General features: G+C 47.6%; 1 long non-coding RNA gene across 1 annotated transcript in view; it reads right to left on the bottom strand.

Moving 5' to 3' along the window:
• Positions 1 to 22534, bottom strand: part of LOC133626718 (uncharacterized) — a 209348-nt gene that overhangs the window by 75174 nt on the left and 111640 nt on the right. The window contains exon 4 of the long non-coding RNA XR_009819741.1: positions 12039 to 12188. This is a non-coding gene — a long non-coding RNA (uncharacterized LOC133626718). The remainder of the gene's footprint in view (positions 1 to 12038; positions 12189 to 22534) is intronic.

The following is a 22534-nucleotide window of genomic DNA, read 5'->3' as shown; positions in this document are numbered from 1 at the left end:
AGTTCTCATGCTATTTCCATCGAGGAATTGAAACACTGAAATACCATGAGAACATCGGATCTCCTGTTATTTCGGCTGCACTAATGGTTCCCTCAGGTATTAACAAAGCCCGTGAAAAACAAACACAAATATTTGAGGCAGAAATAGAAATGCTGGGATACCCACCGCCCCAAAACACACCCGGTACACCGTGCTCACACGCACCCTGCCTCGCCTGACCGCACATCTGAGAGGAAAATGACACGGATAACCAGACACGTCCACAATTAACCGTCTATGGAAATCATCTGGTAGCCACCTCTTTGAGTTTGTTTCCCAACAACCCTCGAGGATTCTCCCAACACGAACGCGCGTCGGGCTTTTCGGGATGCTGCACGAAACGTCACTTTCGAATGCAAGGGGGAAAAAACAGTCCCGTGTCCGGCAGGGCCTGCGCTCGCGGGGTGCAACGGGGGGCGGCGGCGGCCGGGCCCATGGCGCTAGGGCCGCGGCGCCACGGCGCGGGGCGGGCCCGGCCCCGCCCGACACAAGCGGCGGGTGCGGACCGGGGCGGGCCCGCGCCGCGCTGCGGCGGCCGGCACCGCCCCCTGGCGGGCATGGCGGGCATGGCGGGCATCGCGGGGCCGCACGGCGGGGAAAGGGCCCGATCCCGCGCGCGCCGCTCCGGCGGGGGAAGCGAGCAAAAGCGAAACCGGCCCTGAGAGCGATCGCCCGAAGCACCGCACGCCGTGTGCGGCCCCACGCGCCGCCCTCGTGCCCGGCCGCAACCTCCCCGTGCGGCCGCCGGAGCCAGCGACGGGCCCCGGGGCAGTGCCCCGAGCCGGGGCAGCACCGAGCCGGGGCAGCACCGAGCCGCCGGCACAGGCGGTGCCGTGGGGCCTGCGAGGCGCCCCTCCCGGTGCCCCGCGTGCTGCGGCAGGAGCTGCCCCGTGTCAGCGGGTCCAGTGGCCACAAGAGGCTTAACGGCGTGGAAGGCAGCGAGCCAGGGACGGAACAGAAACCGGCTTCTGTAATTATCCCTCAGGACATTTAGTGTGTATCTCACGGCCCCGGCACACCCAGCACACCCCGTACTCAGTGATCAGGATTCGTGTGCACCGAATCTGCTTTCTCCTCAAAAACAGACCAAAAAAGTGGTGGCCTATAAACAAAAATTGCCTCTGAAATAGTTTAAACCTAGATCCACGATGCCAAACTTTGGCTGCTCGTCACAAGGAACACAGACGCTGCCTCCTGTTGCCATCCCCAGCACCGGCACAGAAGTGTGCGACGCACTCCCAGGACGGCCGAAGCCAAACGCTCTCGGGTCAGGCAGCACTGAGGATGCGTTTCTGTCCCTATGGGTAAGTTTGCTGGAGTGAGGATTTTAATGAGACTCCTGCTTTTCCAGCGCAAGCAGGACTGCTACTGGGATGCCTTTTCATCCCAGGTAGACAAAACATCTCCCCTAGGATCAGTGATGGCCCCTACGTTCGACTGCATATTAAACTGCTTCAGGAAGAACATCCAAACAAGTTCCTTATATGCTTGCATGAAAAAACTCTTGTCTAAACAACAGAATTATACCAAAAGTTTAAAATTGCCATTTAAAAATAATTGTAATTGTGAAAAAAGGCTCTTGGTGATAAGGGAATGAGAAGGTAAATAAACCGAACCCAAAAGATACAGCAAACCTCATTTCAAGATAAAAAACAGTATAAATAACTGGTTTGGACTGTTTAATGCTGTAATTATAAATGATACTTTCATGAAAAATGGAGACTGTTTAAAATTGAAGCCTACAGGAAAAAAAAATGAGGTAAGTATGGCAGCCCTGTAAAACTCTTCAGGAATCTCTCTTCTGTCTAACTTAGAATATTGTAAATTCAGTGAAATCCTGAATCCTAGCAAGGAGGTTTTTCTTCCAAGCATCACACCAGGAAATCTGTAAGATGGCCACATGCAAATACACACTGAAATGGAATCTATTTTTTTCAGTAACAACCCAAAGTGCCCTTTTTTTCACTGTGGTCTCCAGGATCCTTTTATTGGACACGGAGGCGGAGATCACAGCAGATAGCTGCTGTTAACTGATAACACAAGACAATTAAGAATAACACACTTCACTCTTGGCCCCTTTTTGCTCTTAAAATGTTGATAATGAATTAAATTGTGATAACATTTCCACTGGTATATGGCATTATTGTTTCTTCCTTAGTATTTTTAAGCGAAAGCCAGATGGTGCCTTTTTGACACAGAACAAAATGCAACTGTGAATTCTGGAGCGAGCGGAGTCCCCACAATCTGTTACTTTCGTGTGTACACACAGATCTGTCCTGGTGCAAAGCGACGCTGTCGTCTGCTCAGGCAAAGAGAAAGTCATCCTGCCCCAAGGAGCTGACACAGGGACTTCACCCGAGACGGAACGAAAGGTCAGAGGAAAAGTGGGAGATAATAAGGAAAGAATAAAAACATCATTAGAAACATGTAATCACATAAACCAACTGCCCACACAAAGTAATGGCTCCAAATTGTTTTCATATATGCTTGAAGCAAAAATGCAAACCTCGACTGACCCATCACAGCCTGCCTGACACCTCAGCCCTGCTATCACGCCATGCTATGTAATTCAAGAACCTTTATTTCACCACACACACCTTCAAATACAGGGCTTTTCTGTAATTGTGTCAGACCACACATATTCACTCATTCAGAATAAATCTGTATGAACTACCTCCAGCATTTTTAAGGCAACGCCGCCTGTGAGGTCTGCTGATAGCTCAGAGAAACACAAGACTGCTTTCCCATCTCATTCCCATAATGGACGAGCTGCGGAGCAAAGGAACACTCTGGACACTGTTCTGTTTGTCACACAGGAATGGAAACTCTTTGATACTTCCACATTAGCCTTTCCAAACAGAGCTGTTTTCCTGGTCTGCTTGTGTGCATCAGGGACTCTGATGGTCACAGAAGGCTTTTTTTTTGTTTTAATGGAAAAAAGCACATGTAAATAACCCCTAATGATTGGGTCAATGGTCTAGAGGTTAAAGCAGGGCTTCCCATTGCTTTTTCATAACCCTCTGCTTTGGAATTCCACACGAGCATTTCAAACAGAGCAACCCAGACGCTAGCAGGAGCCCAAGGAGCCCTGTGGCACTTGGTGTCCATCCCCACCAGAGCTGAGCCAACAGACAGCGAGGACCTTCCATCAAGATCCATCTGGTTCCTTCTGTGTTATCTACAGGTGTTGTTAAATGCTATCTCCAGAAATGCCACACTTTGGGGTCCAGTTCTTATCCCATTTCAATGCATATGACTTCAATGCAGTGAATCCTGATTTACAGCAGTAAATGAGAAAAAACAGGGTTCTCAGTGGAGGAACCTTTCACCACCCCCCTGGTGCTACCAGCTGTTAACTCGATCAGTTCTCCTCTTTTCATTTTTGTTCAGGCACACTCTAGTGCCCAACACTGAGTTCAGTGGGATTCCTGCGTGAGGAGCCGGGCTCGGCCGCAGGCGCAGCGACTGATGTGCAGAGGTTCAGCAGAGGCCTGGCCGCAGCCGCCCTTCCCGGGGAGCGGGTCCCTGTGCCAAGGTCGCCCATAACCATTGCAAGCTGTCCCGAGTTCGGGGTGCTGCCGAGGTTCTCTCTGCTCTGCCCCCGTTCCGAGGGCCCTGGGCACAGAGGTACGGCAGGGATGTGTCAGTGAAGGACAAGGTACTATTTTCACTGTCAAGGATGTTTTGAAAAGTTGTTTAAACAAAGTAAAACACCAAACTATGAAGGTTATACAGAAACACGATCACTGAACTTTACATTTAGGAAGAATTAAGCTTTTAAAGAGTTTTTTTCCCCTGAAAAAGCCTTTAATGGTAGTTATCCAGGTGGCCCCTGGATTTATTGTTGGATTTCGCTTTGACTGCTACGGAGTTCCCAAGGGGACTATCACGTCAATAATTTCTAAGGCAACATTTTATTCCAGGTAACTGAAATTCCTTAGAAGATGAGAGCTCCGGCTTGGAGATCTCAGATCCCATTTGAAATCACTCATCCTGACTAGGGAAGAGTGTAAAAAATAAAGCATTGTAGAGGCTCCTGCTTCCATCTCTCTCTGTATCATCTACCCATAGATATTTATAAACATTCTTTATGTAACAGTTCAGAACTTCATTCCCCTCAAAGCTATTAAAACTATATACTTAATTACATTCATAAAGGAGTTTCCCGGGACAGAGTCAAAACCTACCACTAATTCCACACGTATTATATACTGACACACTTCACAGGTCTGAGGATTTAGTAATACGGGCCATGCACTGTGTTCACTCTGTGCATGGAACTCCCATCACAGTCAATCAACAGCCTTTATTTATAAAGTCTGGGGTTTTATGAAGAAGACTGTAATGACTATTTTTGGTCAAGATTAAAAGAAAAAGAAAAGACACAAAGGTCTGCTGGTCTCCAGCATGTGCAGCATATATGGCTAGCAGGAAAAGTAGAGTGGGACTTCTATCTAGACTAAACAAATTTCAGCATAAAGTGATAAATGAATCGAGGAACTTGCACTCTCTGATCCTAAATTATATTAAGTCCCTGATTTTATGAAGCCAGAAAAAGGTCATTGCGTGATACTTATAAACTATAGTAAATAACCGAAATTTATGCAGTAGGATGATTTTAATCGTTAGTGTTCTTAAAACCCTGGAAATCGATGCAACTTGTAACAAATCAGCAAAGTTAAATGGAAAATATAATTGTTCCTTTTAAGACCTATTATGTTTAATATCTGTTGGCCATATTTGTTCCACAGGTCACGTATAAAAATAAATTTACTATATTTCTTGCATTTGATTAACAGAAAGAGCCTAATGATACGTGTCCGAATTCCCAGAGTGGCTGTCTCTGCCCCGGTGTCTATCTGGGCTTTCTTGCACAAACTGAAAACCATCTGTCAGAAATACATAATCGCTCTTAAACCCACCCCACCCATCCCTCCTGCTCCCCAAAAAGGACGCATGTCAAGCACGGCCTGCTCCTCAAGTATTCCTTGCAAGTCGCTAAGTGGATATAAAAGAACACAGACCTAAAACAATCTGCAAATAACTGTAACACAAGCCCTGAAAAATGCCTTTGGAGAACCGCGTCCAGCGCCCGAGCCACCGCCAGCGCCGCGCCTGGGCACGGCCGCGCGGGAGGACACTGCTCCTCACTGGTTTATTTTGCCAATGTGAAAGATTCCTACAAATCTTATTTAAATCAAGTTTCCTTTTGAATATTCTCTTATAATTGGACAAGTGTTGAGCTGCACCGGGCTGTCACAGCTGTTACAATACATGAACCACACTTACAGTAACAGCTTTCGTTCCACATTTTTGTGGAGTAGTTTCCATAGCACTGTGATCAGGGTTTGCATATTTTTATACCACTTGCATATTGAAAACAAACTCTGATGTTTAGATTGCTTTCTCCAAGTGCATCTGGTACTTAAATTTCCTGAAAAAAAACAGGAAATAGGCAACTCTGATTTCAGACCAAACAGTCAGGGCGTAACACCTTGGGTTACTCTTCATAAAGTTATTTTTGGCCTTCCTTTCCCTTAAAAGTGTAACCTAATAGTTACACTGGGATGAGAGAGCTTGGAAATAGGCATTTATCTTATTGTCATCCTCCTAATTAAAGATGAGGGCAAACTTTTCCGTGCACAACAACATCCAAGAGTCGGGTGTTCCGCACGCAATGGCGCTGCTTTGCCCCAGTGCCTGCGCCCTACTCAATGCCCTGCCCAGACAAAAGCAGCGTCTGTGCGGTGTGTCCAGCGCCGGGCACCTGCGTCCCGGGGGGCTGCGAGGGGCCTGGGGAGCAGCCCCAGCCCGGCCCCTCGGCTCTGGGCATCCCGAGCCCTGGCCGGGCAGAGGACAGGCCCTGTTGTGCATCCTAGATGAAAGAGTCGCTTTTTCTGAGAAAAAGAACCGCAATTTGATACATTAGTGACCGCAGCCGGCCGATGAGCGCAGGCGCCCCTCGGCACGGGGGCCAAGCCGTGCTGCCCCCCACCCCCAGCTGCAGGGGAGCCGCCCGCCGGGCGTCGAGGCTGCCCAGCCCCTGCCCACGCAGCGCTGCTCCCTCACACACCTCCCGCCACAGCAGCGGAATTAGCAAAATACAGCACTGCTTTTCACTTTAAATTTTAATCAGAAACAGAGACATCTTCTCTCTCTTTCTTCTGCTGTTCCTCCCTCTCCTCTAAGAACAGAAGGCTGCTGGTGAAAGGAATGAAAATCTGGAAAGAATTTGGGGTGGACTGGCCAACCCCCTTTCATTTCCTTCAGATGTTTACAATCCAGCACCTTTCTGAAGACAAAGATGGGAAAAAAGCTATTTTTTCTTTTGACTGAAGGGTGAGACAGGGGGGTATTAAAAACTGATCAATGTAATTTTTTTCACAGAAGTATTTGCACATCTGTGAAATAATGTAATTTATGAAAAAAATCTTTTTCTGTGACATTCATGATTATAGCCTGATCTGGAGAATTATTCAAATATAAAATTAAATACTCAAAAACTAGCTGTGCTGTGGATGACTGAGCTTTTACCAGCTGTGCATCACACTTCTGTAATTCTATTAAAAGTATCTAAGTGAGGCTTTCCAAGTATGTCTGAGTCTCTTTTAAAAGGAATGTTACATTTCTAAATGGCTTCATGAGCAGTTGCTTTTTGGCTTTTTTCTTGATTATCATCCCAGTTGTTGGATATGTTTTATCTGACTGTACAACAACAAAAAGAAGAGGAATGCATACCCATGGCAAGCGCTCTATAAATTATATTGTGTTTTATTATCACAGGGCTTAAGGAAAAAAATTGGCTCTTAGGAAAGGTTAAAAACCTTTAAAGTGAATTCTTCTGTTTGGTTAAAAGTACTTTTGATTTAATATGATCCATCTGCAATCTGTACCTGGGCTCACCCCCCAGGACGGGCAGTGCTCCAGGGGACCGGGGCTTTTGCTGCCCAAAGAGAAGAAGTTTGGGTCTCCCGTAAGGCAGCCTCGGTGCTAATCTCCCTCTCAGCAAGAAGTCAGCGCTGCTCTCTACCCAGGCAGCAATTCTCAGGTTTTTAAACAATGAAGGGGGGGACGTGTGTGCTCCCAGGTGCTGGTTCCCACCCCAGCGCTGCACCCGCAGGACTGGGCCCGGGCTCTGCTCCCTGGGGCGAGGGCAGCCTGCTCTGCACGGCCCCGCTGGCAGGGCTGCACTGCCACACAGCTCCTTCTCACAGGCTCAGCCTCCAAAGAAAAGTTCAATCCTATTTTCTAAGCTTAAACATCACGTTTGGTGCGGATCCTCTGCAGCTCTGTTTATATCTCCAGGTTACAGATAGCGTAATCTTGAAATTAGGTGTTCCTCCCCATGCCACAAGCCAGTATTTTGACTAAAAGGGAAATACGATCCTAAAACGCACCCAAATGCCATGGTATAAACTAGCCATTAATAGGAGAGCACCAGCAAAAGGCCACATTAGTAAAAGACAGGGGCTGCAGTTGTAGTTTAGCAAAGAGAGAGGCAAAATAAGGGATAAGATATTGTTTCTGCTGCCTAAGACAGACGGACTTTAATAACACTTAACAGAATGATGCACATTAACGATCTCAGAAAGCACTTCTTATGCCTCATCCATCATGCGGAGGAGAAAATGAAGCCTTCGACAGCATTAGGAATTATTCTAGATCTTGTCAGTAATTCGCAGCTTCTCGGTAGTATCGTAACACAAATTTGTGTGTATGAGACACTGACCATTAATCTAAGGGCTTTTTTTCCCTCGCCGCAGCGTGCTGAGAATGTATCAATTGTTTCATGGAGAAATTTCACAGATGAAACCTTACTAAATAAAACAGGGCAGAGGAAAGAGATATAGACAGAAACATAAACAACTGGAACTCGGAGACAAATTATTATCTTTAAAACAAGAAAACCACAGTAAAATCTCCATATGTGTGTTTTCTGAATGGGCAGCAGCAAGCCTGCTTCTCTGGAAACGGTCAGAAGCCCTGCCTGTAAAGTTGTGCTGTGCTTACAAACACAGATTTCATTTTCTGGGAGGCTTTTTCCTCTCCTTTTTTTTTTTTCCTTTTTCCAGAGTATAGGGGGAAAAAAAAAAAAAAGATAAGGCTCCCGATTTCTGCTCCCCAGAGAGTGGTGTGTTTTTACAAAGAGTAGCAAAACAAATTTCAACACAAAATGCCACCCGACTAAATAAACAATAGCTTTTGGCAACCTCGTCCTCAGCGCAGTGTGCCGTTCATCGCGTGGTAGCTGTTTCCACTGGAATCTGTACTACAAAGGAAAAGGTCCATAAATATTTGTACAGCAAACTCCCCAGAAAAAAAAAGCCTCTCTGAGAACACTCCAGATTCGTTTCTATACATGCAATGTAAAGATGAAAGCTAATGAGTTATATGAAGTTTATGATGAATTAAAAGTGCTCGGCTCCCAAGGCCGCGCGCCAGCAGCCGCGTGTTGACACGGACCCCAGCGACTGCTCTGCCACAAAACCCTTGTCAGACAGAATGAGGCGAATTCGCCTCTGGATGTGGAGGAGCTGAATTGTCTCAGGGACAAAAAAATAAAAGGGAGAGAATTTGATCAAATACTAATCAGGCAGCAATAATCAGCCTGGCAGTATCCTAAAACATACCCTACTTTATCTCCATTGAAATAGTGACACACATCCAAAAAGTCCTCAAAGAAACTTGAGCTCAGGTAATATATTGTGATTGCAGCAGATATGCAGGATTAAAATCAGTCTTGATCTTCAAACAGAATAAGAATGCATAGTTCTGTTTACTGCACATATATTTGTATATAAAAGATATGACAAATACTGTAGGTTATTTAGGAACCCACATTCCTTGATTTTGAATTTTCATGGCCCAAGTACTGGGAAAATGACTCGACAGTCACAGGTAACACACGCAAATTACAGATTAAACCCATTAAAATTATAAACACTCATAGAGACTGTTAAACCCCCTGACAAAACCTGAAAATCAGAAATCCAATACCCAAGCATCAATAGGGCCTTTATCGGCTGGACAGATGTTTAAACTGCATGACGCTCGTGTCGGGAGTGAGACGGAACAGTTGAAAATCAAGGTTTGCATTAAATAACGAGGCACTGATGTCAGATCAGATCATCCCTATGAACTGTTTTAATCTGTCTTTTGTCAGTAATTTACTTTCTCCTGCTACGGTGTAATTTTGTTGTTTGTTCGTTTTTGATAGTATTTAAAACACCAAATAAGAACGTATGCAGATGAGAGCGAGTGCTCCCAGTCCCGCAGCGTGCTGGCAAACAGCTCGGAGCCCGGCTGCGGCCAGGGGGGCTGCAGGGAGCCGGGGCCACCGCTTCCCACCAAAAAGGTAAATAATGCTTGCAAAGAAAATACTGTCTGCAAGCTCTAATTTTTGTCTTGTTTGATTAAATTGCAGAGGGAAACACTGGGGGAATGGACACCTCACCCATAGCAACTAAATAAATCCCCACAAAGGGGCACTTGGGTAGCAAAGGGAAAAATTGTTTGCGTTCCTGATGTTGGGTCTGACCTGGAAAGGATAACAAAAGAATCTGACATGAATATGTATTTTGATGGGGAGTGGTAAACATACCAAATAAAAGAGAGGGGATTATTTTAAAATAGTTTCTCCTTAACTCTCAATATGTTTAATGTGACGATATGAAAAACCATATATAAAGCAGAAACATATTCAGCCCCTACAAAATTCTTTACAGAGCAGTAAAAAGGCAGACGGATTTCAGCAAAAGAAAACAAACAAACAGCAGAAATCCTGTAAAGCTCCAGCATCTCCCCCTGAGCCCGCCTGCTCTCCAGCGCCGAGATAAAGACCCAATCTGCTCATCAAACACCTCCGGGCTCGGCCATCTAATAGGAACAAATTGGCAATGACTGCCCAAGCAAGTAACACAGGCCCACTGATTTGTAGATTGATACTGATGCCTAATGATCCCCTTGGGCAGATCAATAGCAACAATCCTCATCCCTGCCTTTCTTCTTTATTGGCACGGCGGCGCGGGGAAGCCGCGCACAGGCGTCGTGCTGCAGGTGCAGGGGCACCCGGCGCAGGTGCTGGCAGGCGACGCCGGGGCGCGATGCACCCACAGTGCCTCCGAAACAGCGGCCGACACGTCACTTTGTCCTAAGAGGTATGATGCTGCCAGAGCTTTCCCTCCACCTGAATACTGACAGTAGCTCTGGGTGTGTATGATCCTTGTGCACAGGGCCCGAGCTGGGAGCAGGAGCTGCTCCCGCGGCGCCCTGGTCTGCATTGCACATGGCCAGCGTGCACCCCAGGCTGGCCCATGGCTCTGCCTTGGGCGAGGGAAAGCTCAGAAACGCAGCGAGTGAGATGAAAAAACAACATTTACAAATCAGGATGTCTGAGAACTGAAGGCAAGTGTGGCGTTTAGGTGGCAGAGAAACGAGGGAGGTGGTGACACCGGGCATTGTTTCGAGAGCAGGGCACACAGACGGGTGGGTTTATCCTGCCTGCGGCTGTAATAGGGCTACACTGCACTCCTCTTGATGCTCCTGCCATTCCCCTCCTCTCCTCTCAGTTGTCTTGTTGTCTCTTAGAGCACTACTGTATGATCAATCAGGCCGATTCAGTGCAGGATTTTTATTCAGTTAACCGCGAGTCACTTTCATCCGCTTCCTCCAGCCCCACCCCTTGCAAGAATTAGGGATTTTTGGTTTATTTATTAATCTAGTGAACGGAGCTATCCCATTAGTATATCCTTTTAAAGTCCCTGGTCATACCTAAGAAAAACTGAGAGGGCCACTTTGCATTTATTTGTCTTTTCTCCAGTGAATTGACATTAGTGACGCTCTGCAGACAGGCAAGAGGTCACTTCCACATCGGGGTGCTGGCAGGCATCAGCGGCAGTGCCCAACCCCTGTGGCAATTGCTCTCCCTAGAATAACCACAGATAAACGTGACATTTTATCAGATACACCCAAACGAGCAGGTAGGGGTAAAAAATGATCAGAAAGTTTGTGTCTGCTGCACATAAGATAAGAAGCTTGCCATTGATTTGCATGTGGCATCCCCTGCGCTGCCTCCCCGGGCAGCCCCTCCGTGCCCACGCCGAGGGGCTGCTGAAGGCACAGCGAGGAGCCGTGAGCACAGGCACAGTTCTTACATCCCATTCAGACCCACAGCTGCCTGCCCGACATCTGCTTTGTTCAGCATCCACTGTGGCACTTTTATTCTTTCTGGCTGTTTGATGAAGATGTGGATAAAGCAATAGGCAAAGGGTAAAAGTAAATTTCATTGAGTGTAAATTTCTAAACCATCCCTCTGACAAAAGGGGTTCCTCTAATAACAAAAACTGCCTTTCCCATCTTTTCACCCACCTCATCGGGTGCTCGCAATAAAAATGGGACTGTGTGAAAAGTCTTTGTAACTCGACCCCTGCCCTTCCCAAATGAACCATTCTCCGGGCCCCGCACGCAGCCGGCGATTTTAAGCACAGAAAGTTCTGGGGGTGCGGGGGGTGCGCGGCCCTCCGGCGGCCGGCTCGCCATTGAAATTCCGCGCTAATGAGAAGTATAATCACCGCAATCATCATCATCGCCATCATCTCCGCCGCGAAGGGGAGACGCGTTCGGTACCCTCTGACATCAATCAGCGGCGCGGGGGAAAACCCCCCGCCCCCCGCGCCACACACCCCCTTCCCGCCCCAGGCCGCCGCCGTTAATTCCCCGCGTGATGCTGCCGGCCGCGCGCTCATCCCGGCCCTCGCACCTCCGCCGGCAAACCAGCGGGGCCGGCGCGGGGCCGGCGCGGGGCCGGGTCCCGCTGCGCAGAGCCCCGCGCGTGCGGGCTGCGGGGCGGGGGCGCGGCTGCACGTGCCGGCGCGGCCCGGCCGCTCATTTGCATATTCACATGGGCGCGCGCCCCGCCTCCCCGCCCCGCGCGCGCCGCCCCGCGCCTCGCCCCGCGCAGCCCCGCGCAGCCCGGCACGACCCCGCGCAGCCCGCCTCACCTCCGCGGACGGCTCCCGCGCTCCGACCGAGTCCCCCAGGTTCCGACAGAAATTTTTGAGAACCATCCTTCAGGGGGGTTTAGTTCTCCCGGTCTCGCTCGCTCGCTCTCTCTTCCTCCTCCTCCTCCTCCTCCTCTTTCCGTGTTGTGACTGGGTTTATAAAAAAAATAAAAAAGACAACTCCATGTTAGGCTCGCAGTCAGGGCATGGTGAAGTCTAGGGCTACAGGGGGAGGGAGGAGAGGAGGGGAGGGTCACAGCTTCATGCCTTACAAAAGGCAACCAAAAGCCTGCATATTTTTTAATACCTTACACAAATGCTGGTGCACACCCGTGGAACACACAGCCCGGTACAACACACACCCGTGGAACACACACCCCAGTACAACACACACCCGTGGAACACACACGCACACCCCGGTACAACACACACCGGCATACAACACACACCCGTGGAACGCACACCCCGGTACAACACACACCCGTGGAACACACACCCCAGTACAACACACACCCGTGGAACACACACGCACACCCCGGTACAACACACACCGGCATACAACACACACCCGTGGAACGCACACCCCGGTACAACACACACCCGTGGAACACACACCCCAGTACAACACACACCCGTGGAACACACGCACACCCCGGTACAACACACACCGGCATACAACACACACCCGTGGAACGCACACCCCGGTACAACACACACCCGTGGAACACACAGCCCAGTACAACACACACCCGTGGAACACACACGGACACCCCGGTACAACACACACCGGCATACAACACACACCCGTGGAACGCACACCCCGGTACAACACACACCCGTGGAACACACACGCACACCCCGGTACAACACACACCCGTGGAACGCACACCCCAGTACAACGCACCCCCATGCAATGTACAGGGACACCCATGGAGCACACAGGGCCCCAGACCTGGCCCTCATTACATCTTCACCAAAACTGGCAAGGTTCAGCCAATGGCACAAAGAAACACAACGACATCCTGAGTTTAACGCGTGACCTCAGCCCCAAGGGCCCGTGGGTCCCGGCAGGCGTGGGGCCCAGGGCTCACAGAGCGAGCAGCTGGACTTGCCAGAGTCGCTGTCACAGCGGAGGTTCAGGTCCAGGCTCAGCCTTAACCACAGTTACTGACTTAAGCTGTTTTTGTCACAACTTGAGTTGTGTTTGAGGTGCATTTTTGCTCAAATTAATCACACAATTTCATAGCTCTGGGGACAGTAGGGAAAAGGGGAAAAAAGAAACAGTTGGAATGGTGTTGCAAACGTCCCAGAAGTGGCATCACCAGGTTTGGGGACCAAGTCCCCAGGAGCACAGGCCCACTGTTCTGAAAAGTCCCAGCTCTTGTGAGCAGGCGCAGCGCAGCCAAGCAGCCAACGGCTGGCACGGGCTGCCCGAGCAGGGGGAGCTGCCGGAGCAGGGGAGCAGCCCTCGCCCCGAACACGCCCTCGGCCTCCGCATCTCATCCACTTTTTAACAGCCTCCCATTAAATGTTTGCACAAATACATGGTGTGTGCACGTGGCCCTTCTTTACAAACGTGTCATTACCGCGTGTGATTAAGGGCTTCATTGCTTCCCGGTACAAGGTCTCAGATCAGCTTGCTGACTGATGGCTGAATTCCACCGTACACCTCACAACATGATTTTAGTGAGAGGATCGGGAGGGAAAAAAAATGCGTTCTATGAAACATTTCTTTGCATGTGGAATATTGAGGAAGGCTCGGATTTATTTTTGCAATTGGCAAAAGCAAATTTGCCTCTAAGCTGAACTGCCGCGAGTCGTGTTTCATCCCAGAGCACATTTTTATGGGGAAGTTATAAAGCCCTGAAATACGCGTTGTCTGTCAGAAACGCTGGGATGCTCCATCACCCGTTAGAGCAGCGCGGGCTGCGCTGCTGGGGCCACGCGAGAGCAGGCGCGGGGCTGTACAGTAAAGACGCGCGCGTTTGGTCGCGGAGGGGCTGCGGCACTGGCGAGGCAGACAATGGAGCTGGAGGCGAGGAAGGAGGTAAAGGGGGGTCTGCCCGTGCCCCCCCGGCCAGGTTGCGCGGGGAGCGGGCGAAAGCAGGTCACTCCTTATCAAGTGGTTAAGCAAACGCCAAAACAAAGAGTGGCTCTTTATTTTGACGAGCTCTTGGCAGACACGCTTTCCTATAAAAAATAATTCCCCTGCCTTTGTTTCTCCCCTTGTCCTCCAAAGGCAGCAGGAAGAGCAGCCTTTTGTGCTCCCACCTGCTCTCCAAAGGGAGAAAGGTGATTTTTAAGACTCTGACCACTGAGCGCCAGTGACTCGTCCTCCCCACAAAACAGGGTAAAAACAAAGGCGGAAGAAAATCTTTGACAAGACTCAAAGGGTCCCTGAAATAAAGAAGAAAGAAAAAACCATCCGAAACATTAGGCAGAGCAACGTTATATTTCAGTATTATCATATGAATTAAATGTGCTCCGTGAAGCGGCCGCTCCCACGGGTCACATATTAGCCCATTTTTTTCCTTTTTTTTTTTTATTTAATAGAGGTCATCCAGGCTGAAAAGCAGAACCCAAATGAAAAGCATCTTCAATGTGGTTATAACATGAGCTGGACGAGGTCAGGCAGTGTCTTGTATGGCCTCATAAAAAATACATAACCAGACAGCCTAATAGTATTTCTTTGCATTCATTTTTGGATGGGAGCTGGCGGGTGGGGGAGGGGGCTGACGGAGACAGGGACATATAAAACCCCACATGTACATTTCCATAATGTGCAGCTTTTCATACATTTCAGTTCAGAAAAAAAAATGAACGCTCGTTTTAAAATATCCTTCAGCGAGCTGGCTGTAAAGGAACGAGCCTGAACACAATGGCTGGGCCCCGAAAATAGAGGTAGGGTTTGAGCATCGCCCGTCTCGCACAGGCACGCGCACGTGAGCGTTTCATTTTGGACGCTCGAGCTACAGTCATGCTTAATTGGGAGTGCAACCATGTTGGGCTTGCTTTCATTAAAAATTTCTAATGCACTTTGTTACTTGTCCATACACAAACACAGCCTGATTAATTTGAATTATTTCTCTTCTGAAAAGAAATAGAGATGAAACCCCCAGTACCAAGGTTTCTGCTTTAATTTGCTCTCGCAGGGGAGGGGTTTACCCGCCACGCGGGATTTATGCAGGTTGCAAAGATGCACTGGGTGGGAGAGAGGGCAAGAGAAAGGCAAGGCATAAAAGGGGGCGGAGGGGTGGTAAATAAAAATAAACAGTGCTAAAAATGCCAGGCGCTAAGAGAATGTCTAAATATCACCTCCCTTCCCCCTCTCCCCAAATATAGCCTGGAGACGGGTGACCCTGCTGGGGAGCGGAGCCGCAGAGGTGACCCGATGCTAACCAGCCTGTTAGAACTAATAAGGTGTGCTCCTAAGCCAGGGGCTGACACTGGGGCATTGTGGAAATAACTCTCCTTGTTATTGCCCATCCTCAGCTTGAAATTTACTGCTCCTTTGCATTATTAAAGAGACAGCTTGCGTGCACTATGGGGGAGAGGCGCTGGGCAGGAGAAATAACTGCGCACGCTTCTTTTAATGTTATGTTTGTGCTCTCCGTAGTCTTTATATTAAGATCCCAAGCATTAAAGCATGCTGGGTTAATAGGTTGTTATTTATTATTTGAACTGTTTTCAAAAATAAAATCTGGTTTCCAATATTTTTTTCTTTCCCCTATGGCAAATGGTCAGGAAACAGGGAACCTGTGAAGCATCAGGGAGATGCCCAGGAAACAGGGAACCTGTGAAGCATCAGGGAGATGCCCAGGAAACAGGGAACCTGTGAAGCATCAGGGAGATGCCCAGGAAACAGGGAACCTGTGAAGCATCAGGGAGATGCCCAGGAAACAGGGAACCTGTGAGGCATCGGGGAGATGCCCAGGAAACAGGGAACCTGTGAGGCATCGGGGAGATGGTCAGGCTGCAGCCAGTGTTGAGCCTGTGCCCCAGGGTGGATAACAGGGATGACAAAACAGACACAAAAAGGACCCACTGCCATGAGGGTCCATTCTCACAAAGGCAACATGAACGGGTGTCAAAACGTAGAGTTGTTCTGCAGCCCCAGGCTCTTGTTAGCTTTTAGAGCAGTTGTGGAGAAAGGCAGAACCCAGAGAGATGTGGGTGGAAAAAAAAATGGTGCTTGTGTCTCTCTCTGCTCCCACAAACTCATGTTCCTGTTCCTCCAACATGCCCCTTCCCACAGGAGCACAACACAACAAAAAATGCAAGTAGCACACAACAAAAAGCAAGTAACTGGGAGCAGGCTGGGCCAGCACAGCAGCACCAACACGGACATTTGCACATGACAGAACAGATTTTATAGAAGCTGAGCCGCTCTTTAAGATGATTTTGCCATCCCTGAGTCAGTTTCTATGGGCAGGCATTTTAAACCTAGTCTTTGTAGGGCTGGAGAGTCTGTACCCCACACGCTCCCGGGGCAGAGCCCTGCAGCCGCTGCTTCCAGGGCAGTACCTACAGCTATCAGGACTCAAGTATTAGTAATTTTCTGCAGCAAAGTCAATGACTGCACATTGGAGACATCATTGGGAATGGTGATCAATGATGAATAAAACCCTTAAGGGTTTATGATAAATTTACCCTCAAGTAAATCCATTACACAGGCTATGGTGGACTGGCAGAACCTAGGGCAGCTTTGCATGGGACTGAGCCAAGAGGGCTGGTTGGTTCCTTGGTGGTTCATTGTCAGGGATTCCATGAAATCAGCTACCAGAGGGATCTGAGAGAATTCTTTAGAGAAACATGAGAGCCACAGCAATACTTCAGCTGTCCAAGCCAACTGTTTTTTCCTGTGTGTTCAGAGACAACCCATTCTTCTAAAAGGTTAATGTGGTCAGCTGCTGGGAAGACCCGAGATGACAGCAGGAATCAATGCATAGTAATGTGATGAAATACGTGTAACTGCCATCATATACTGAAAGAGTATATCACATCAGTCCCGCACCTTTGGGCACCAAAGAGCAGCTCCAGAGGCAGATGTAATGTTAAATGAGAACAGAACACCTCGATGGACCAAACGGTCCCTGGACGTGTGCTGGAGATGAGTCAGAGGGTGTCTTTGGCAGGGGTACATTGAGTGCTGCTTGTCACAAGAGGTATCACTAACCATCCAGGCACTGAAAGTGCTTCATGTGTGCATAGGACAGTCAGGCTGGAATCACAGTCTAAACAACATCTGAACATGTTTGAAACTTCTGTTTCACACCACTCTATCCTGGCCACAAAACTAGCACGAGGGAATGTTGAGCATCAGTGTACAAAGTGGGTTTAAACAGCGTGTCACCATACATTTGTGATAACAAATTACACAGAAAAAGCATTGCATCAGAGCCAAGGGATAGCTGCCAGTTTAGACAAGGCAGGGAAATCCAGATTTTTTATAGTACCAAATATAAACAAAGAATTAAAGTTGATAATGGGACAAAGAAGCAAACCAGAAGCCTCACTGAGCCCTCCCCGGTATTCCCTTTCTGGCAACGTGATTCTGTGAATCATCTAAAGCAGCCAAACTAGTCCTTATTGGCATCTGAACTTTACAGGTATTTGTAACTCCTCTGTGCCCACAGTATAAAGTTACTTCTATCAAAACACTCAGATATATGGTTGGATGTATTTGACCACTTTTGCATATACAGATTTTAACTCATATCCCTTCTGTGGGTAATAACAGCAGCAGCAGGAGCGATGCTTTGTCATTCCATTGAAGGACCTGAACGGTTCAGGGTGAACTAAGGGTGTGGCGACTCAGAGGACGGTGCTTAAGCAGCTCTGTGCTCAGCCTTCAGGTGGTAAAGCTTAAGTAAGGAGAATATTAGAACCGTGACAACACTCTACTGGATTTAAAAACGCAATTTTCAAAACTGATTGCCAAACTCTGATCTCAGTGGCATGCCCAGGTTGTCTTCAGCTTTACCAGCTGATCCCGTAAAAAGTATTATTCCTCCTTATAAAGCCCAGCAAAGTTAGGCATCCAGAGACGAGCAGTTTGATTGGAGGGTTTCTAATCCCCCACAGCTCTCACGGTAACACTCAACCTGCTCCAGAAATGACAGCAAAACCATTACAAAAACAACAGCCACAATTCTTCCTTAGGGAACTGGACTGGATCGGGTCCATATCTCCCCACATAAAGCACAGCAGTGTTTACCTGCCTCACATTTCGTTCTGTACCTCTTTAAACTGTTTAAAGGATTCTCTTGCCATTTTGTCTTTTCTAGATATCACATTTCATTGATCTATACCCTGTTTCTCTGCCTTTCTGATACCTTAACACGCCTCCGAACTGTTGGCTGTGTCCGTGTTGCCCGTGTAGCTTTTGTACCAGAGGCAGAAGGGGCTGGTTGTCACCCATGATTGAATTCTGCTCAGGTTATGAGCACATTCAGAATAAGCACGTTCTCATCTCTCAATACATAATTCCATGGATGTGCCCATCTGCAGATCACCTTCAAGCAAATCACTACTCTGAAACATGAAGCAGTGAGCCCATAACAGACCCCTCTGATGCTCATCTGCAGCTGGCAGCTGCTGATGGATGAGTCAGCAGCATAGAGCCACGGTGAAGACCAGGAAGGCTTAGGGAACTCCCAAGCTTACTCATTCACTCACAGGTGGAAAGTGGCCCAAACAGGAGATGCCACCTCTGTAAGGATGGAGGAGGGTGAAGGTAAGAAGCCATATTCCACCACTCCCATCGAAGTGAGGCTGCTGGCTCAGAGACAAGACATCAACACAGGGTGTTCAGATTAAATGAATAAAAGACTGAAGATCTATCAAGGCTGAGAAAGGCAATGGCTGGAGATGAGCACCTCTCACCCAGGAAAGAAGGGAAGGAAGAGAAGACAAGAGCGGCATGAAGCAGCTGTGGTGGTATAACAGCCTCAGCAGTTTGCATCGCTCAGAGCTGCCACACACAGAGCACGAGGAGCAAACACGCCTGTAGCTACTCTGCACCTCTGCAGTAACACTGGCACTGCCCTCCTCCTGTTCTCCAGGCAAAAAAGCAACTGACAAAGAGCTAAAACTTCTTAAAAAGTGTCCTGTAACTAACACTTCCATGCCAAATGCACAGGTCCATTTTAAGGCATTCATTTGGGAATCAGACCATCAGATCGCTTTGTGCAGAACAGGTCTTGGCTGCCACATTTCCTAAGCAGCATCAGTCTCACATATTAAAAAAACAGCTCACAAAGCTTTTAGCATCCAAAATCCAATAACTAAATACATGAAGCCTCTGCATGTGTCCTATTAAAAGTTACAAAGTGAACTTGGCACTGTTAGAGAAGCCCACGGTGAAGATGCTGGGCTTGCTCCAGCCTCTGGGCACTCCCCCAGCTGCCTCCTGAGCTGGGGATGGGTTGCTTAATATTTGTGTAGAATGAGGATGGTCATTCACCTCTCCCATGACTCATCTGTTATAGCCATTTAAATTGAAATTCCACAAGACAAGGAGACAAATTTTAGCTCTTCTCAACCCAGGGAGTTTTGGCACACTTTCCAATAAGTTAAAATCGCAGGTTAAACAAGTTCAGGTGTCTGTACAGCAAACCACTGATCTTGCCTGTGCTCTCTCAATGCTTTTAGACTGCTAAGAATGAGAATGTGGCATATCAAGACTACACTGCAGCCACAGAAATGTAAAGTTTTCAATCATCTAGATGCTGCCAAAGCCATCTATGCAGAAAAATACACACCAGCAGCAGTTCAGATCTGGCAATCATGGAAATGTCACCTCCTCTTCACTTGCAACCAGAGGTACTCTGGTACATTATTGTAGAAAATGAAGAGGAGGAAAGTAGAGACCACAACTGGGATTTCAGCTCCACAGAAAACTGAACTGAAAGTGAGAGCTGCAGAGGAGTCCAAACGTAGCTATGCCAGAGAGACACTATGGCACATGAGTCTGGGAGCTGAAAGCCAGGAAGCCTCAGGCTACTGAAGCATCTGCAGAGCATGGTTAGGGAGAATCATCTTGCTTACAAGAGACTCCTACACGAGCAACTGGCTCTCTGTGTAGAACAGAGAATGTCCTGGAGAAGCAGCCAGGTTTCAGCCAAAGGACACATGAAGAAGCCTACGGATCGTTGAACAAACAGCCGAATCGCCAGTGGTTACAAGCCAGAGTGAGATGGAGGAAGACGTTTCATTTATCGCAGTGATGAGCCCTGCTCCTTTTTAGGCCTTTTCAGGGAAGATTATTTCACAGTCTGAAAGACTTTGTTGTTAGGGACAAATGAACAATATTCAGATTTTCGCTGAGGACCATGCTGTAACCCCGAGCTGCCGTAAGCAGGAAAATCTGGCTTCTGAACATTAAAGGAAGCAAAAAATCTCAGTCCCCAGAAGTGGTCAGCTCTGTGCACAACAGGGGCATCACTTTATTGTGGTTGTTGCTTAAAAACCTTAGGATCATAGTATTGCAATTTAAGAACTAAGACATGGAGTAAGTGTGCTCATCTTTCAAAGTCGCTTTAAGAGTAAAATATTTTACATCATTTAGATACTTGTGTTGTTATTCTGTTTTCATAAAGGATTTAGATGTAGCTCTGGCCTGTAAAGGCTGCAGAGTAATTCTGACTGGATTTCCTTAGCGAGTTGGGGGCTATGTTAATAAAAACAAAGGCAGGGGCTTAAAACACACAGGGTTGTAACTCCCCAGATGACCTTAATGTGGAATAAGGACGTTTTTATTTTTATTTACTTTAGTGGGTCCTAAAGTTAGGACCAAGAGACCGCTCCCAGTAGTGGAAATTCTTGGAGGCACCTTGTGTTGCCACACAGAACCGACTCATTCATAAATTTTACTGCTTAATGTAATTCTATAGACTACAGTTAAGGAGCCAGTGGTTTAGTTTACAGTATTTTGGAGAAGTTAAACTAACCCAAAAAAGCCAATTATTCCAGACAGAGTGATCCATCAGCAGAACTGTACTGCAGGAGGAGGTGTAACTTTCCTGTGTAAACAAGTCTCGAACAGCTCAAGTCCTCCTGAAACTCAATGGCACTTGTGTTCATAAGTCACTTGGATGCTTTTGAAAACACATGGATCCATTTTGTTATTTCAAGTTCTGACGCCGTTGAAAGATACAGAGAAATAAAAAATGGCAAAAAAATCTGATGACTACTTGTGCATCCTGTGCTTTGAACCACCCTGCAGCTGGTTCCCTTCTGCTCTGTTTCTACTGCTGAGCCTGGTGCTGCCACCCAGAAGCACCAGGCAAAGCAGGATGGAACTGCTCAGCAGGAGGTGGCTTACTTTCGAGCATCTTGTGGTGTTAGGTCCCAACTCAAATTACATCACAATAAGGGTCAACCAAAACCCCATCACTTCCAACTGAAACCCCAATGGGGAGGGTAATGCCACCAGACACAACTGCTCCCATGTCTGTCCTCGTGCCAGTCAGTGACCAGTGAGAGCTGGACTGTTCAGTACGTGAAGTGCAGAGCCACGCAATTCAACTTCCTTCATTTTGCCTACAGCTCCCCCGCCTCCCACTGCTTGCCCACTGACTTGATCTACAGCAAGCAGGGAATAAACATAAAATCTCTCAAAGGGGAATAAAGAAGGGCATTTTAAGAACAGATAGTTAATTAAGCATTATCTGCAAGTCCTGTGCTTACATCTTTAAACACAAAGCAAAAAAACCATTCCCTTTAAACAGCAGCTTACTTGTACAGCTGCTAGTTGACAAGTCTCATGCACTCCTAAACAGATGTTCTTACAAACTAGATGATTATTCCTGGAACTGTAAATACAGAAGGGTGTTGGCACCATGACTTTAAAGAAAAATACAAAACATGCACACAGCACATACATTCTACTGCACAGTTTATGTTTAAGCTTGAAAGTCGGGGCACATGGTGAAGTCAGTTTTTATACAAAGACATGGAAATGTACACAAAGAGAAATATTCTCAAAAATAACGACAAGCTAAATCTAGTAAAACTCCAGTGTGTCTCAAAAAGCTTTCTGTACAATTGCATGAAGCAGTAATAATCTTGCAGGCCATTTGAAACTCAGCTACCCTTTCTAGATGTAATAGCATAGCTTCCATCACAGAGCCCAACCTTAGCAAGCTTCTTCTGCCTGCTGGATGGACTGAAGGAACAAACAGAAGATGACCTTATAATAAAAGACATTCTGTTTAAAAATTGTGTAAATAATTAATAAACAGATGTATGTAGTTCTTTACACTTCATCTCAAATAGGACAGCGCTTGCTTTCCATGGGTTTCATTTCTTAAACGCCCAGGGAGACGAGCAGGCTGCTGGCTCAGGGTTCCCTATCAATGGCAAATGGTTTATGTTCATTAAATTGAAGTAGAATTAACACAGCTCAGCTGCACTTTGGTGAACTCCTGCTTCCATAAAACTGAGAGTGTAAGGAGCTCAAACGAGTGCCCAGCAATGCCCAGCAATGCCCAGCA

This window comes from Colius striatus, chromosome 14 (assembly GCF_028858725.1).
Source record: "Colius striatus isolate bColStr4 chromosome 14, bColStr4.1.hap1, whole genome shotgun sequence".
Taxonomy (NCBI): Eukaryota; Metazoa; Chordata; class Aves; order Coliiformes; family Coliidae; genus Colius; species Colius striatus.
Note: the sequence above shows the minus strand (reverse complement) of the source record. Positions and strands in the feature narration are given on the sequence as shown.